The sequence below is a fragment of the Anabrus simplex genome, chromosome 1 (genome assembly GCF_040414725.1).
Source record: "Anabrus simplex isolate iqAnaSimp1 chromosome 1, ASM4041472v1, whole genome shotgun sequence".
Taxonomy (NCBI): Eukaryota; Metazoa; Arthropoda; class Insecta; order Orthoptera; family Tettigoniidae; genus Anabrus; species Anabrus simplex.
Genome location: NC_090265.1, coordinates 920,249,196 through 920,266,294, shown reverse-complemented (window position 1 = coordinate 920,266,294; position 17,099 = coordinate 920,249,196). Strand labels below are relative to the sequence as shown.

At 39.0% G+C, this 17,099-nt stretch overlaps 1 pseudogene; it reads left to right on the top strand.

The window, feature by feature from the left end:
* Positions 1-15,799: 15,799 nt before the first annotated feature.
* Positions 15,800-16,886, top strand: LOC137496942 (putative nuclease HARBI1; annotated as a pseudogene).
* The last annotated feature ends 213 nt before the right edge of the window (positions 16,887-17,099 follow it).

Below are 17,099 nucleotides of genomic sequence, written 5' to 3'. Positions count from 1 at the left end.
CCGCTGGACTTAACCTGCAAAACTGACCATTCATCATATCTCCCTTATTAATCCTCCTGACGAAAAAATGCACATGAAAAGAAAAAGGTTTAGAGGTGGAATTCCATCACGTTTGGTCGATTTCCAGTCAGGTTGGTCTTGTTCTGTATATATTGTGGAAGAATAAAATCACCATTTCGGTTCCCTATAAACCGCCAGTCCATTCCGGAACATGAAATGTTATTTACGTTTAAAACCTACCTTTGGACAGGTGGATGCTAAATATGAATTTTGGTTCGAATGTCTTTAGTAGTTTTCAAGTTGTAAGGAATACGCTTTACACGCACCCGCTCGTGAGTTAAGTCCGATGGGACTTGTACAAAAAAACGGTCCGTTAATGATATCTACCTTATTAATCCTCGTATCGAAATGATGCACATGAGAAAAAAGGTTTAGAAATTAATTTCTACCAAGGCAGGTAGATTTAAATTAACGTTGGTTGTGTATATTTTGTGGAAGTGCAAAATCACTGTTTCGGTGTCGTATAAACCGCCAGTCAGTTCAGGGATTTAGAAACAATATTTGCCCTAAAACCTATCAAGGACAGGTGTATTCTAAATATGAGTATTGGTGGAAATACATCCAGTAGTTTGTAGCACTCGCGTACATACGGCGTAATTAAGGAAGAAAATAATACAGTTAAGAAAGTTGAAAGTAATAGAAAATGGATTATAACTGAGGACAGCCGGATAACGACAAATATGTAAATGCCAAGTTAATGTATTGGAAAATCAAATGCCCCTCAATAAATTATGCTAGTGTGAGTTATGGATATAATAAAACGGTAACAGAGGAGAAATTTAGGTCCTTTGATTCCTAGGTAAACAAATAATAAGAAGATGACTAATGGAGTTATTACTTAATCTATTCGAAGGCGGTTATAACATCCAACGATATTCCGCCAATATCCCGCAGATAGGCCGATTGACGCCTCTCTTGCCTTCTACCCAAGGAACAACCACGAATTTAAAAGCATAATGAGGAAAATGGCAATACGTTACTTACCTGCTGGCATGCAGTCAGAGACGTTGCCATGGTAACCTGTAGGTTCGTTGTCGGTCTGTCGGTTACTCAATGCAGAGCATGGTACCAGCAGAAAATTGTAAATTTCTCCGTCATGTAAAGAGTAAGGTAAATTATGAACATAACGAAAGTTGTTTATAATGAAGAGACGTTTCACGTACGGTAAACGAAGTTTACAGAAAATCAATAGTATAAGAGAAAATGGAGGAAAACCATTCTGGTTTTCCTATAAACACCCCGTCTATTCAAAGATTTTAAAATGATATGCATATTGCAACCTTCCCCGGGATGAGTATACTCTAAATATGAAGTTTAGTTGAGATCTATCGAGCCGTTTCGACGTGATGGTGGAAAAACCATTCTGGTTTTCCTATAAACCCCCGTGTATTCAAGGATTTTAAAATGATATGCATATCGAAACCTTTCCCGGGAGGAGTATACTCTAAATATGAAGTTTGGTTGAGATCTATCCAGCCGTTCCGACGTGATGGTGGAAAAACCATTCTGGTTTACCTATAAACCCACCGTGTATTCAAAGATTTTAAAATGATATGCATATCGGAACCTTCCCCGGGATGAGTATACTCTAAATATGAAATTTGGTTGAGATCTATCCAGCCGTTTCGACGTGATGGTGGAAAACCATTCTGGTTTTCCTATAAACCCCCCGTGTATTCAAAGATTTTAAAATGATATGCATATCGAAACCTTCCCCGAGATGAGTATACTCTAAATATGAAATTTGGTTGAGATCTATCCAGCCGTTTCGACGTGATGGTGGAAAAACCATTCAGGTTTTCCTATAAACCCCCCGTGTATTCAAAGATTTTAAAATGATATGCATATCGAAACCTTCCCCGGGAGGAGTATACTATAAATATGAAGTTTGGTTGAGATCTATCCAGCCGTTTCGACGTGATGGTGGAAAAACCATTCTGGTTTTCCTATGAACCCCCCGTGTATTCAAAGATTTTAAAATGATATGCATATGGAAACCTTCCCCGGGATGAGTATACTCTAAATATGAAATTTGGTTGAGATCTATCCAGCCGTTTCGACGTGATGGTGGAAAAACCATTCTGGTTTTCCTATAAACCCCCGTGCATTCAAAGATTTTAAAATGATATGCATATCGAAACATTCCCCGGGATGAGTATACTCTAAATATGAAATTTGGTTGAGATCCATCCAGCCGTTTCGACGTGATGGTGGAAAAACCATTCTGGTTTTCCTATAAACACCCCGTGTACTCAAAGATTTTAAAATTATATGCGTATCGAAACCTTCCCCGGGATGAGTTTACTCTAAATATGAAATTTGGTTGAGTTCTATCCAGCCGTTTCGACGTGATGGTGGAGAAACCATTCTGGTTTTCCAATAAACCCCCCGTGTATTCAAAGATTTTAAAATGATATGCATATCGAAACCTTCCCTGGGATGAGTATACTCTAAATATGAAATTTGGTTGAGATCTATCCAGCCGTTTCGACGTGATGGTGGAAAAACCATTCTGGTTTTCCTATAAACCCCCCGTGTATTCAAAGATTTTAAAATTATATGCATATCGAAACCTTCCCCGGGAGGAGTATACTCTAAATATGAAGTTTGGTTGAGATCTATCCAGCCGTTTCGGCGTGATGGTGGAAGAACCATTCTGGTTTTCCTATAAACCCCCCGTGTATTCAAAGATTTTAAAATGATATGCATATCGAAACCTTCCCCGGGAGGAGTATACTCTAAATATGAAGTTTGGTTGAGATCTATCCAGCCGTTTCGACGTGATGGTGGAAAAACCATTCTGGTTTTCCTATGAACCCCCCGTGTATTCAAAGATTTTAAAATGATATGCATATCGAAACCTTCCCCGGGAGGAGTATACTCTAAATATGAAGTTTGGTTGAGATCTATCCAGCCGTTTCGACGTGATGGTGGAACAAACAGACAAACAAACAGACACGAACAATTTTATTTATATAGAAGATAGATTTCATTTGGTATAAATCGTGGTCGTATCATTTATTTATTGTGAGTTGAATGATCTGCCCTGTGTAACAAAACATGTGAGGTTGTGTCACGAAATATCTGCTGTATGTATATGAATAAGAGTTTATTTAATGTAACAACACCTAATTAATAGTATATAATTTATTATTAGCTGTAAATATGATGTATAAATCCAATATAGTGTTGTGCAAACAGGGTAAGGTTCCAGAACAACGCATCTTTCCAACTAGAATGTTCGATTCATTTGTACATAGGTTGGAGACTCGAGAAGGCTCTATAAAACATGTTGTGTCGTACTTTTCTAGAAGCCTGGCCGGGCAAGGTATATAAAGAGACAGTCGTGGGTAATGGAGTTCAGTTGTTAGCGTGACTTGCTAGTGAAAGTCGTTAGTCAAGTTAAATCATGTTGTGATTTGGTTGTGTTGGTAATTGGTTAACATGCTAATGTGGCAGTCCAAGGAACTTAGAATACTCAACAGGTAGGCCATTTCGGGCATGTGTGCTGCCATTGGTCAGCGGTTTGTGACGTCATCGGGAAGAACACACCTGCGGTCTGTAATATTCTCTTGCATTAAATGCTGAATGCAAAGTAAAATGTATCGTTTCTTTTGCACTTTCAAACTGGAATGTTTTTTTTCTTTCTTGACTTGGAACATATATTTAAATCATGAATATGTTTAATGATTGAGAGAAAATAGACAATATTTATCGTAAGGCAAATTATAGTGCATAATGTATGTGTCAACCTCGTAAGCCTTAGTTAGGCATGTTTTTTTGGTTAATAATCATATTACAATGAATAGGTAGTTCTTAAAATTGTTTTAACATTTTTCTTCTTTATCGGAAAAGACGGATGTGGATTTCGCAAGGCTATCCTTCCACTATCTGCAGGCTAGCACGACTTAGCAGGCTACGGCGCTCAGTGGGCTGTTTTTACCACGGAATCATTTAAATATCCTTCAAAAGTTGAAATTAGCGATACTGTCACCGGCTAAAGCTTATTTTTGTATGTTAAGGCAGATAATGTAATCTATGGCTGTTTAGTAGATACAACCCAGAGTAGGTTCTTCTTTACTTCATTCTTCTTCATCGCTTCCCATTTGGCCTTTTTGTTCAAATGTCTCATACGAATGAAAGTCCTTGTCCTTCCATATAAGGCAATGATTTCCCTTCGGAATATTTCGGGTGTATAGTTGATGTTAATGTTTCCATTACTTTGTAGCACCTTGAAATAACTTCAAACTCCACTCCGGGGAAGGAGAAATGAAATGAAATGAAATGGCGTATGGCTTTTAGTGCCGGGAGTGTCCGAGGACAAGTTCGGCTCGCCAGATGCAGGTCTCTTGATTTGACAACCGTAGGCGACCTGCGCGTCGTGATGAGGATGAAATGATGATGAGGACGACACGTACGCCCAGCCCCCGTGTCAGCGAAATTAACCAATTATGGTTAAAATTCCCGACCCCGCCGGGAATCGAACCCGGGTCTCCTGTGACCAAAGGCCAGCACGCTAACCATTTAGCCATGGAGCCGGATACTTTTAGAAATAATAGTGATCCAGTCTTGTTCAGAGGATAGTTTCGGATCAAGACGACATATATCCGCTTTTGTTCTCAACGAACTTTCAATGTTTTTACACTTGTAGGCGACGTAACCTGCCAAGTATTTTAAAGCATCGTCTGTTACATCTTCATTGGGAATCGTTAAACTGCTTAGGTCAGTATCAAGTAGCAAGTTTTCTTCACTTCTATCAAAACTCAAAACATCGGACGGGTTGTCAGTCACTTCGATGCAAAGTTCGCTGGAAAGGAAATTCTGGAATTCTTCTTCAGTTCCTTCGTCAGGTGTGAGAGGGTCAGAAAATGTAGAAAGTTGACTTATGTCCTGAGAAACAGAGGCTCCACGAGATAGAGGTATGTCGTTCGCGTTCCCAGTTAGTATTAAGAGTCGCATTCTGTTCTTCACTTCGAAAGGAGTGGTATTGTTATAAAAATATACCGAGACCCCGAAGTCTAGAGAAATAATTTTCCAGACAGTCTGATTCAGTGTGGAAGACAAAATGTACTTTCCCCTAATGCCTTCCACATCTCCAAAGAGTCCAATAAGGGTGTTTTTGGATATTAAAAACCCTTTCTAGAACGGAAGGAAACTGCTTCTTTTCCCCAGCCGCATATTCGAACAAATGTAAAAAAAAAAAACAATATTTATAAAGAGTTTTCTTGACTTCGATGTTTGAGGCCAGTTCAAAACATCGAATACATCATTTACTAATGATGTTTGTGTAAAATATATTTAACTTCTGGTCCTTCATTAATATATCTGGATCAGGAGCGCGTTCTGTGTTGGTTGCCTAGTCTAGTTTCAGTTTCTTCGGAGATAAGGAGTCTAATGCTGTTACGGCCCTTTTCCTAACTGATCTCGTGTCACTGCGGTGTTCTCCCTCCGTTATAACCTAAACAGAAAAGAAAGGTATGTGGTTTCTGGGTATGGCACTATTGTATTTTATTTTTTTACAATTGGCTTTACGTCGCACCGACACCGATAGGTCTTTTGGTGAAGATGGGATAGGAAAGGGCTAGGAGTGGGAAGGAAGTGACCGTGGCCTTAATTAAGGTACAGCCCCACCATTTGCCTGGTGTGAAAATGGGAAACCACGGAAAACCATCTTCACAGCTGCTGACTGTGGGATTCGAACCCACTATCTCACGGACGCAAGCTAACAACTGCGCGGCCCTCAACCGCACGGCCAACTCGCCCGGTATAGGTTACTATTAGTAACAAGCATTTCAAGTCTGAAATGTAATTTTAAATTTTAAAACATCAAAATAAAAGCCGAGATTAAGGAAAGTGAATGTGACTGCGCTAGCCTCAGTTTTATTCTTCTTTTTAATCCATTTACCCTCCAGGTTTGGTTTTTCCCTCGGACTCAGCGAAGGATCCCACCTCTACCGCCTCAAGAGCAGTGTCCTGGAGCTTCAGACTCTGGGTCGGGGGATACAACTGGGGAGAATGACCAGCACCTCGCCCAGGCGCCCTCACCTGCTATGCTGAACAGGGGCCTTGTGGAGGGATGAGAAGATTGGAAGGGACAGGCAAAGAAGAGGGAAGGAAGCGGTCGTGGCCTTATGTTAAGTACCATCCCGGCATTTGCCTGGAGGAGAATTTGGAAACCACGGAAAACCACTTCAAGGATGGCTAAGGTGAGAATGAAACCCACCTCTATTCAGTTGACCTCCCGAAGCTGAGTGGACTCCGTTTCACTCCTCGTACCACTTATCAAATTTCGTGACAGACCCGGGAATCGAACCCGGCCTCCAGGACTGGCAGTTAATCACGCTAACCACTACACCACAGAGGCGGACCTCAGTTTTATTTCCATGCCAATTCGGTATTTTCTGGGATGGAACAGCGTCCGGTTTCAATGAAATGAAATGGCGTATGGCTTTTAGTGCCGGGAGTGTCCGAAGACATGTTCGGCTCGCCAGGTGCAGGTCTTTCTATTCGACACCCGTAGGTGACCTGCGCGTCGTGATGAGGATGAAATGATGATGAAGACAGCACATACACCCAGCCCCCGTGCCATTGGAATTAACCAATTAAGGTTAAAATCCCCGACCCGGCCGGGAATCGAACCCGGGACCCTCTGAACCGAAGGCCAGTACGCTGACCGTTCAGCCAACGAGTCGGACTCCGGTTTCAATATCTTCCGTATTGGGAGACCCAGTAATTCATTTTTCAAGTCTCGTTCATAATCATCCGAAAGAAAATGTTCTGAACATATTCTTGCATTATTAATATGTATCTTGTCCATTCGCTTGCACCGAGCTACCCATGTATTTTGGAGTGCTTCATTCTTTGGGAATCGATGGTAAACTATGACCTCAGTTTTGCAACCAATATTATTACACAGAGCAACGGCACAGCTTATTCTATTTTTACTCATTTTACTTAAATACGTAGAACACTAAGAAACCAACCGTCTGCTAAATGAGAAACGAAGTGTTTACACCGGCAACTTAGATTTTATAACATAGACTTTACTATTTATCACCCACAAACTCATTACAACCAAGACTTCAAAGCGAGTGGCGAGTTCAAACCTCACTGTATCTTCCCAGTGACGTCACGTTAGACTTGACTCGTTTGCCACCAAATGCGCGGGAAGCCGGAATACACCCCCCTGGTGGCAGACTTCCCTCCTCCTTCTTCTTCTTATTCTTCTTCTTTGTTTCTTCTTCTTCTTTGTTTTCCTTCTTCTTCTTCTTCTTCTTCTTCTTCGAGTCAGTTCAAAATGGCAGTTCATTAGTGTGTGCGTATAATGTGTATATAATTTGTAAATAAATTAGTGTACACAATTGACAGCATCTCGTGGTGCGTCTTTGTGAATATGATAACTCCATACGGACACTGTGGAGATGTTTGGAATTGAATCCAGGCTTTTGGCAGGTAATCGAGTCATTAAGAATTGTATACCACCACCTCTCCTACTCTGCCGGTCAACATTCTTATAACGATTCTTTTTCCACCAACGGGGCTCGAACCGGTTAATCACGGTGTCAGCGCATAGAGACTGAACGATCATGGCCACCAGGCGTATTTGGCTATTAGTTATAACTTACTTCTACGCCAAATTTCACTCTCCTCAGCTTGGTGGTTCCTCAGATATGATGAGTGAATGAGTGAGTGGTATTCCACATTTATGTATCTAAATAGAGAAAGGAAGTGAAAGTGCCTTCATACCTATTGTTTCTTCAATTCGTTAAACAGTAAGGTGTATCCTCCGATGTCGTAAAATTCTCCAAGATTTTATGAAATCACACGGTAAGAGTTTTTTTTTTTTTTTTTTTTTTTTTTTTTTTTTTTTTTTTTTTTGCTAGTTGCTTTACGTCACGCCGACACAGATAGGTCTTATGGCGACGATGGGACAGGGAAGGGCTGGGAGTGGGAAGGAAGCGGCCGTGGCCTTACTTAAGGTTCAGCCCCAGCATTTGCCTGGTGTGAAAATGGGAGACCACGGAAAACCATTTTCAGGGCTGCCGACAGTGGGGTTCGAACCTACTATCTCCCGAATACTGGGTACTGGCTGCACTTAAGCGACTGCAGCTATCGAGATCGGTAGGAAATAATTTAATAAAAATCCATTATGTATGATCCAATACGTATTTTCGATCTGTAGTGTTCGTTAAGAAATAAAATTATATCCTTCACGCAATTGTCACATCGACGGTCATACACGTAACGTTCGCTATTATTGGTTGAGATTCTTAATCAATAGGGAACGGACTTTTGTGTAAATAAATTTAATTTCATGTAAAATATATTTCCAATAGTTCTGCTATAAATATATACTTTCAATAATTTTGCCATAAATACATAAATTGCTATTTTATTCATTTTTTAATTTAATCCTAAACCTCATTTGAAATACCGTACATATTAATGAAAATAAATGAGCAACTCCACCTAATTTAATTTTAAATTGTACAGCCATCGACCAAGTCACGGAATTCTGCTATTTAGGCAGTGTAGTTAACACAGACAACAAACGCCTATCAGTAATCAGGAAAAGTACAGTGATGGAAAAATAAGTTCTCCAAAACAAGCTGAAGTTGTTAGTAAATGAACACAACAGTTTGCAGACGAGAAATTCATTTTCAAGACCTTTCTTTAGTGAAAAAGAATGTCTACTTTACACGATCATTGGTCACATACTCAGTCATGACACACTTTTCCAATTAATTATTGAAAGTAAGCCAATATGAAGAGGATGGCAGTCAGCCGGCAGACATATGTATAGCACAAAGCTTTCCCTTCAAGTAATTATTATTATTAGTATGATAATTATTAATTAAAATTTCATGGGAATATATTTTTAATATTTTGTATCGTGACCCTAACTACTTATGCTGGATATCTCCCTCTTCCTTCGAATGGGAATCAATTGACCCTGTCTATCAAATTATGCAGTGCATTCGACTCGAATGTTCTTCATTCACTGGCACTGTATTGGTTAATTCAGGTCGCTTATACAGTACCATTACATGATGATGATGATGCTTGTTGTTTTAAGGGGCCTAACATCGAAGGTCATCGGCCCGTACCATTACATAAGTGAAATGGTTGGTGATATAATTCTGAAAGTTAAGGCAAGAGTTCATTCTCGTTTGTAGCAATATGTTGCTGAATTTAGTGGTATATTTACAAGTAATGGAAAATCGTGTTCTGTAAAAAGTGTGGGAGAGCTGTGGCTACTTCACGCCCAACCTCTAGACAAGAGTTATTTTAGAAAAAGCAACTTCCACTTCACTTTCAAAAGTTATTGTGCAGGTTTATGCAAAGCTTTTCTTATATCTGATGTTTCTCAGAAAGTGTTTATAAAACCCGCACATTTTGAAAGACGGGATAAATCAAAATTGTATGACCTTGCGTGTTAAGAAGAAAACTAGGAAATATCAGGCTGTGATAATAAATACAAATATGATTGAGACACAAGCGGTAGAAAAGCTGGAAACGTAATAGGTGTGCTAGAAAGTAATTATATAATTTCCAAGCGGTTTCTTCTATTAGCAAGTAGATAAATGTCTGTATCAAATCATGTAACGACGATTCACTTATTCATTGAACCTCTACAGTTGTTTTGACCGAATGGGGTTGAGAAGTTATTGAAGTGCTCATTTAATTGATCATTCTTTCATTGAGAGAACAGGGAATATTTCACTTTATTGAGTCTTGGTAACCTGCAGTGACCAAGGGATAGGTTTTACAATTTCAACAGGAAGCTTAGAGCCAAGGGTCTATTTGTTCGCAAGATATATTAAAAAAGAGGAGTTGCTACATGACGCACCCGACCTTCACGTGCTTGCTTCAGAACAAGGAAATGATGGAAGACAATGGCATAGACCAACAGACCAAATTGCGGAAGCCCGGCGCAAGATTAGGGTATCATATGACATGAGTTTATAGTGAGCGTCGGTGATGCGATGATTTGAACCAATGAAAAGGTAGCATCATTCCGATATTGTCTATACATTGGTTAAAACGAGAGATGTCCCCTGAATGAGCATAGGACAGCGACTGTGAAGACGATTTAATAAAAGTGACTAGCGCGTGCGTTAGTTACCCTTATTCGGCAGGAATCTTCGAAGTAGTAAATTTGTGAAAAGAATTGTGTACTTACGGCGAGTTAGGAGTCAGGTATTATGTGTCTTGATCGTGTGGAGACTTTCTAACATTTACCTCAATATGCTCAGACTTCACTTAATTACTCATGATTTAAGAGCGAGCTAAGAATATTTGTAGGCATGAGGGCCTGTAAGAACAATGCCGAGACAATAACTTTACCTTTATGCACTAACACTTCTGGGTGGAATTGAACTTAGATCAATTTGCATTTTAGCGTGTTCAAATTGCAGACGGAAAGAACAGTTTCGATATGAACATTTACGCGCATAGTTGCCTGCCTATTTAAAGTTCATTTTCCGAGGGCGCGAACGCCTGACGGATACCACAGTTTCTAGTCCAGCATTGTGTACTGTTTCCAGATGTAGAGCTGTAACATAACACAGTTGAAGTGCGGAGTGAGTGGGAAACTGACCTAGTTACGGTGTTAGATAACCGGAGATTTGTCGCGCGACCGAATGGGATCTGGTTCTCACGGTTAAGGGAAATTACCCCCACTGTTGTAAATAGTAACTGGCAGGTTGCACTGACCCAGTTGTAAAACCATAATTGAACGGAATGTTGTAGTCGAGGTCCGAACCAGCAGAAACAGAAAGACGCAGGGAGAACACGTTTTCTACGCCAGGATGGAGAACCACGGACTGAACGAGTTTCAATATGAACGCATCACAGTCAATATGGCTGGCTACCTGGCGAGTTGGCCGTGCGCGTAGAGGCGCGCGGCTGTGAGCTTGCATCCGGGAGATAATAGGTTCAAATCCCACTATCGGCAGCCCTAAAGATGGTTTTCCGTGGTTTCCCATTTTCACACCAGGCAAATGCTGGGGCTGTACCTTAATTAAGGCCACGGCCGCTTCCTTCCAACTCCTATGCCTTTCCTATCCCATCGTCGCCATAAGACTTATCTGTGTCGGTGCGACGTAAAGCCCCTAGCAAAAAAAAATATGGCTGGCTAGAAGAATTGCGAGCCGGCTGATCGATAGTAGGCGGCCGAATCAACAAAAGATGAGTGTTACAGTAGATCTGCAATGTCATAATGTATTTGTGCACGTGTTTTACAGTAAATTAGCCAAGGGGATAGGTTATTTTCTTATTATTATTTAATTCCAGTAGGTTTAGCTGTTGATTGGAAGGACTACGTCCCATTTCAGTAAATGTAGGAAAGCTTGTATATTTAAATGTAAATAACTGTAAAGTATATGTGGACCGATTGAATGAGGTCACAGCTTGCCTTTTCTTTTATTGAGATTTTATAGCTGAGTGGTTAACGTCATTCTTTTGACAAGTCAGTTTCTAGCCTCTAGACTTGTTTATTATTGGTTTGTTTTCCTGTTATGTTTGAAACGCAATGAACATCTCAGGGCTTAAAAGTAAATGTAAAAATTATTTAAATTAAAGACAGGAAAGGCTAGATTCATTAGATAATGGGATTTCGAAGTGTAGAGTATATCGTCGTTGCCGGGACGAAACCTCCTATGTGAAATATGTTAGCTTAGAACTTTGGCCGGTAAGGTTCTGTCATCTAAGGTGCAATATTGTGTGAATATTGTCAAGGCATTCTCGCTCTTCATACCGTATGTGCTGCGGGTCAGTATATCTCCAAAAATATCAACACCTAGGAGGTTTTGTCCCGGCAACGACGATATGGCGTCGCGTTTTCTCTGATTTACTGCTTGAGGTGTGAATGAGAATGCGTGGGATGGTGGATCTTGGATCCATGACCTTTTGTTAGCGTCATCTTCATGATTATTTGAATGTAAATAACGGTGTGAATTTGTGATTGGTTCACGATTTCCTCCATCACAGTTTCGTATTCCAAGTTCCGAATATTAGAATCAGTTTTCTGTAAGTCTTGCTATTAGTAGTAGTAGTAGTAGTAGTAGTAGTAGTAGTAGTAATGAGATTTTCTCGAGTTGAACGAGTAAGATATTTCAGTAACTTTTATATTTTCAGACATGATCTATGTCTATGTGGTAATTTTCTCAGTTTCTATTTATTGTATTACTCCAGAGTTGGCCATTTTATTTAAAGTTTAACTTTACGAGCGCGAGTGCTCTGGTGTGTGACCAGCACGGTATTGTTTTATCTTGAGAATGAAATTAAGACGATGTCAATGATATTTGTATCAGTATTGGAAACTTTAGTACATGTGATATTTTTGTGTGATAATGAGTAAGGGGACGCGTTTCTCATTCTAAAAGGCTTAAAGTTTCATGATTGAGAAATTGACTCGGGTAGACCCGGGATGATTTTGGTATTTACTGCAAATTTTGGGAGACTGAATCTCCGCTTTTGAGTCATTCCGCCGTGTGGTAGGCGAGGATGATGCGTGTTTCTACCGAGGAGAGTTTTATTTTAGCAGCCTATTTGTGTTGATTTTATTGCTGTTTGTCCATGTCACTACGGTTGATGCTGTAGACGATACTTTTATATCGCGACACTTAGTTTTGACTTGTCTTTTATGATATGATCGCACTGAGGATTATTTGTGTCATGTAATCCTTTTTCAGATACCAACGTTGAGTTATGTGTTGAAGGTAAAAGCCTACTCTGTTATTTTCTTGAATTTTGTGTCATGTAATTTATTTCGGGAAACCACGTTTATTTAAGCTTGACGTTGTTAGGTCCACCAGATGATTTTTTGTCATGTAATCTATTTCACGAACGTACGTTGAATGGGCACCTAGTAATTGCTCAAAGTGTAAAATTTATCTCATTAGTATTTTCCATCGATACTGTGTGTGAGTGAGAGTAGCATAAATGCGTCATGCTTTTTCTTGGTGAGGCCTGGAAAATATGATAACATGTTTTTGTTCTTTGATGTGTGTATTATTGTGCCATTTATGTGATTTTTTATTCGAGTGTGGTTCCGATCCACAGCTGTTGTTTCTTTGTGTTCATGAGTATACTCAGTATCGAATATCGAGTTGTATATATTGATAGGATGTTTTACCACTCAGCGTATGTTTTATTTTGTACATTTAGATTAATCATTTTTCACCCCAACGCGCATTGAAACACGTCTTTTCTTTAAGGTTAGGGACCGCACTGCAATGTAAGTGTGCTGGAATTAGGAAATACTCATCTAAAGTGGAAAGAATTAACAAACCAGCCAGAAGCTTGGTGCGAGCACGCAAGCCACAGTGTTAAAGTGCGAAGGTTTGGGAATTTTCTTGCTAAATGTTCAGTATGTGTGTCGGCATAAACTTGTTGAAATGTAATATTATGTAATCCTCAAGATGAACTCTGTAAGCATTAAGAAAGATCTGAGTCATATATTTGTTTGTCACATTTGATTATTTTGCTACATATTTCGTATTTTCTTGTTTATTTTAATATACATGTTTTCCTCTAAAAAGACGTCATGCCTCATCTTATATCATTTATAGGTATTAGTTGACCTTGCCTTGTTCATATTAGATATATGTTCACCATCAAATCCAGGGTCCAATTCTTAAGTTATTTTTCGCAGTTCGATATGAACACGTCTGGGAGCGGCTGACTAGTCTGAGGTGGATTACCTTGATGGTAGTAAACGGGGACAGGGTCAAATGTGATAATATTTTACTTACGGATGTTGCTCCGTATATGATGAAGGCAGCAGAAGGTTTTCGTAAGCTTTCCAAACATGATACACGTAACATGTACAGTATAATACAAGGTTTACACAGAGTATGTGATCAAGTACGTATCTTGTATCCTGAATTGAACAAATTAATTTCAAGCAGCAAAAATTTTTGTGAAAGCCCAAACAAGAACTGATTTCTTCACAAACAAATATCCAGATCTTGCGTTTCCACCTAGACCCATACTTTCTAGTTGATTTGGGGGGTAGGAAGATGGTTAGAAGTAGCAGTGTATTATGCAGGCAATTTTGAAAATTTTAATCGGTCATTTAGGTGAACTAAATAAGAATGGCGTTTTATCAAATTAAATTCTTCAGGAAGTGCGTAAAGATAGTTTAAAAATGAATTACCTTGCATATGTGTAAACAAGAACATTTTTATCACTCCCCGAAGAAATTAAATCATCAACCAACTTGTTGACTGCGACAGTTAATAAGGTGCATGGCAATTAGAAAAACAGAGGCTATTTAACATAAATGTAAAAGTGTATTCAAAAATAGAATGGATTTCATACTGGGTATAAAGTCGCCGAAGTTCTGGAAGGGCGAGAAGACGTTTTTGAAACTAAAAATCGGTGTGTCAGTGACATTCCTTTGACGAAATTGGCGAATTATCTTATTATGACGATTCTCTTTCTGGCATCGTCCTTTGTTCCGACATCGGTTTTTGATGGAAAACTTGGAAAATGTCTTTGTTCCTCACTGCAGCAGTGAGCTATTTTAATCCACCACCATCTCAACATGTCTGGTGAATAATCCCTTTTATAATACATACTTAACATTTTGTAATATTGAAACACACATTTTTCAGTTTTTTACTAAAGAAAATAATACGAGTAGTTTTAAATTGTCGGCACATACAAATCCGTTCTCTAATAATCAGGTTCCAGAAATTTGTGTCATGTTTGCTTCTTTAGTTACTAACTTGATTTTTATTCTGCTTTAGAATGAGGTTACCATTTTTAAGTTTCTATTCTATCTCATTGCTTTCGCACCGGAACAGTTAAGTATGCTTACATATGGTTACGAAAGACAATAAAAATAACTTACTCGACGTTTGCACACAGTTCGGGTTCTGTTGCAAATATTTATTAATTGTCATTAGATGTTTAAATAATGTTTCTGTGTTTATTCCATGGAAACAATCTCTACTGTATTTGAGAGCTCCCTTCTATCTGAATCTTCAAGATTTTGTTTGTTGTTTTCTAGTGTTGTCTCTGTTGGGATGAAGCTTATGCCAGTTATATTACCTTTGTTCGTGCAGCAATACGAAACTATCCAAAACTGTCAGGCGCATGCGCACATGCACTTCGCTTTATTTGAAGCGTTCGTGCAGCGAGAATTTGGTATTCTGGCTGCTAGTCTGCTGTTCGTGCAGTCGTGAATTCCAGTTTCGTACAGTCTGAGAACAGTCAGCAGAATTTGTGGATTGTTTTCGGATTTCTAAATGAGGCATGCGCATTAGCCCTTGTCACATATGGTTCACAAAGCACATATCCTTATAAATATATTTTTTCCGTGTATTTCTTGTAAATAACATTCCTTGACGGCGGTATTTTGAAATAAATTTTTAATTAAATGTAGCAGTTGCACATTCCGTTTAATGGGTGTACATGAGCGGTTACTTTTCATCCAGTAGATATCGTTAATTAAAACCAATATCACGATAAAATACATGTGAACTCTCAATGTAAGTAAGTCCAGGTACTGTGGATAATCTAGTGCATTTTAATAATCTGTTAGTCTATACTTACTTGTTGGCAGTCATTAATCGCGAATATCACAGACTGTTGACGATATAAAATCTTGTATATTTTCAGATGTCAGACATTAGTTTTACAAGTGACTCCAGTGAATCTTCAGCTGATGATGACAACCTAGATTTATTTGATGATATTACCGGTAATCTGAATAGAGCACGGCCAAAGAATGAAAATTATTTTGAGGTCATTGTGCCAAGATTTTAGAGTCAGTCGACACGTGGCAGAAAGTTTGGCTGAACGTTTTTCCAACAGCTAATATTTTAATTATCAAGCAGGGGGAAATGCAAAATTAAGTAGCTTCCGATGGACGCTCATATTTTTGTGGTTTGCTGGTCATCAGACAGCTTCATATCGTGATGTAAGTGATAGATTCAATATCACCTTAAGTACTCTGCACAAAGTCATACAACGCATGGTGTACTTCATAAGTAATTTATCTGATCAAATAATAAAGTGGCCTACAGGAGATGAAATCACTACTATTGAAAGACACTTTAGGCATAATCATTTCCCTGGAGTAATAGGAGTGATAGATGGTACACATATTCGCATTGATAAGCCAAAAAATGATCCTGATTCCTACCTTAACAGGAAATCTTTTTATTCCATCCAGGTAAGATACAAAGTTTACTCTACCCTTCATTTTATGCTTTATAGATCGGTAAAATGGTTTCACTTTATTAAAGGAATACGATAACCCTAATCACGAAGCCGAAATTTTGTCTCAGTTACAGGTTGTGTGCGATAACACAAGGAGAATAAGGGACGTGTTTCATGGATTCCCTGGATCAGTCCACGACAGCAGGGTATTTCACAGATCACCATTACAGCGGAGCTTGCCAGAGAAATGCGGTGAATTTTATATCCTGGGTGATAGCGGCTACCCTTGTCTGCGCAACTTGTTGACACCTTTTAGGGACCGTGGTCAACTGAGGCGTGCAGAGAAAGAGTACAACGTGAAACTAACCAGAAACTGATATGTGATAGAACATTGTTTCGGCTTATTAAAACAAAAGTTTCGTCAATTATATCACATAAAATTGAAGAAGATCTCCGATATTGTGCACTTCATTCGTGCTTGTTGTGTTTTACATAACATTGCTCTTGACGACAACTTTGAATATCATGAAAATGAAGAGGCAGGTTATGAGGTGCCGATTGTTCAAGAGGAGATAGAGGTCGTGGGAGTAGAGGATAGAGATGACAGAGATGGGATAGCCAGGAGAAATTATGTTGCCTTTAACATACTTTGAACAGTTGTCACAATAGATGTTACATTTAATGGGTACGGTAACAGAAAAATAAATCTTAAATTGTACATACACATATTACATATCACTTGTAGAAGCTACATTTATATTCTTCTCAATCAACTGTTTCATAATGTTATTCCTCTGTTCAATCAGATCATTCCTTCTTTTCTTTTCTTGCCATTTCTTTTCGTCCAATTCCATTTTTCTTCCGAA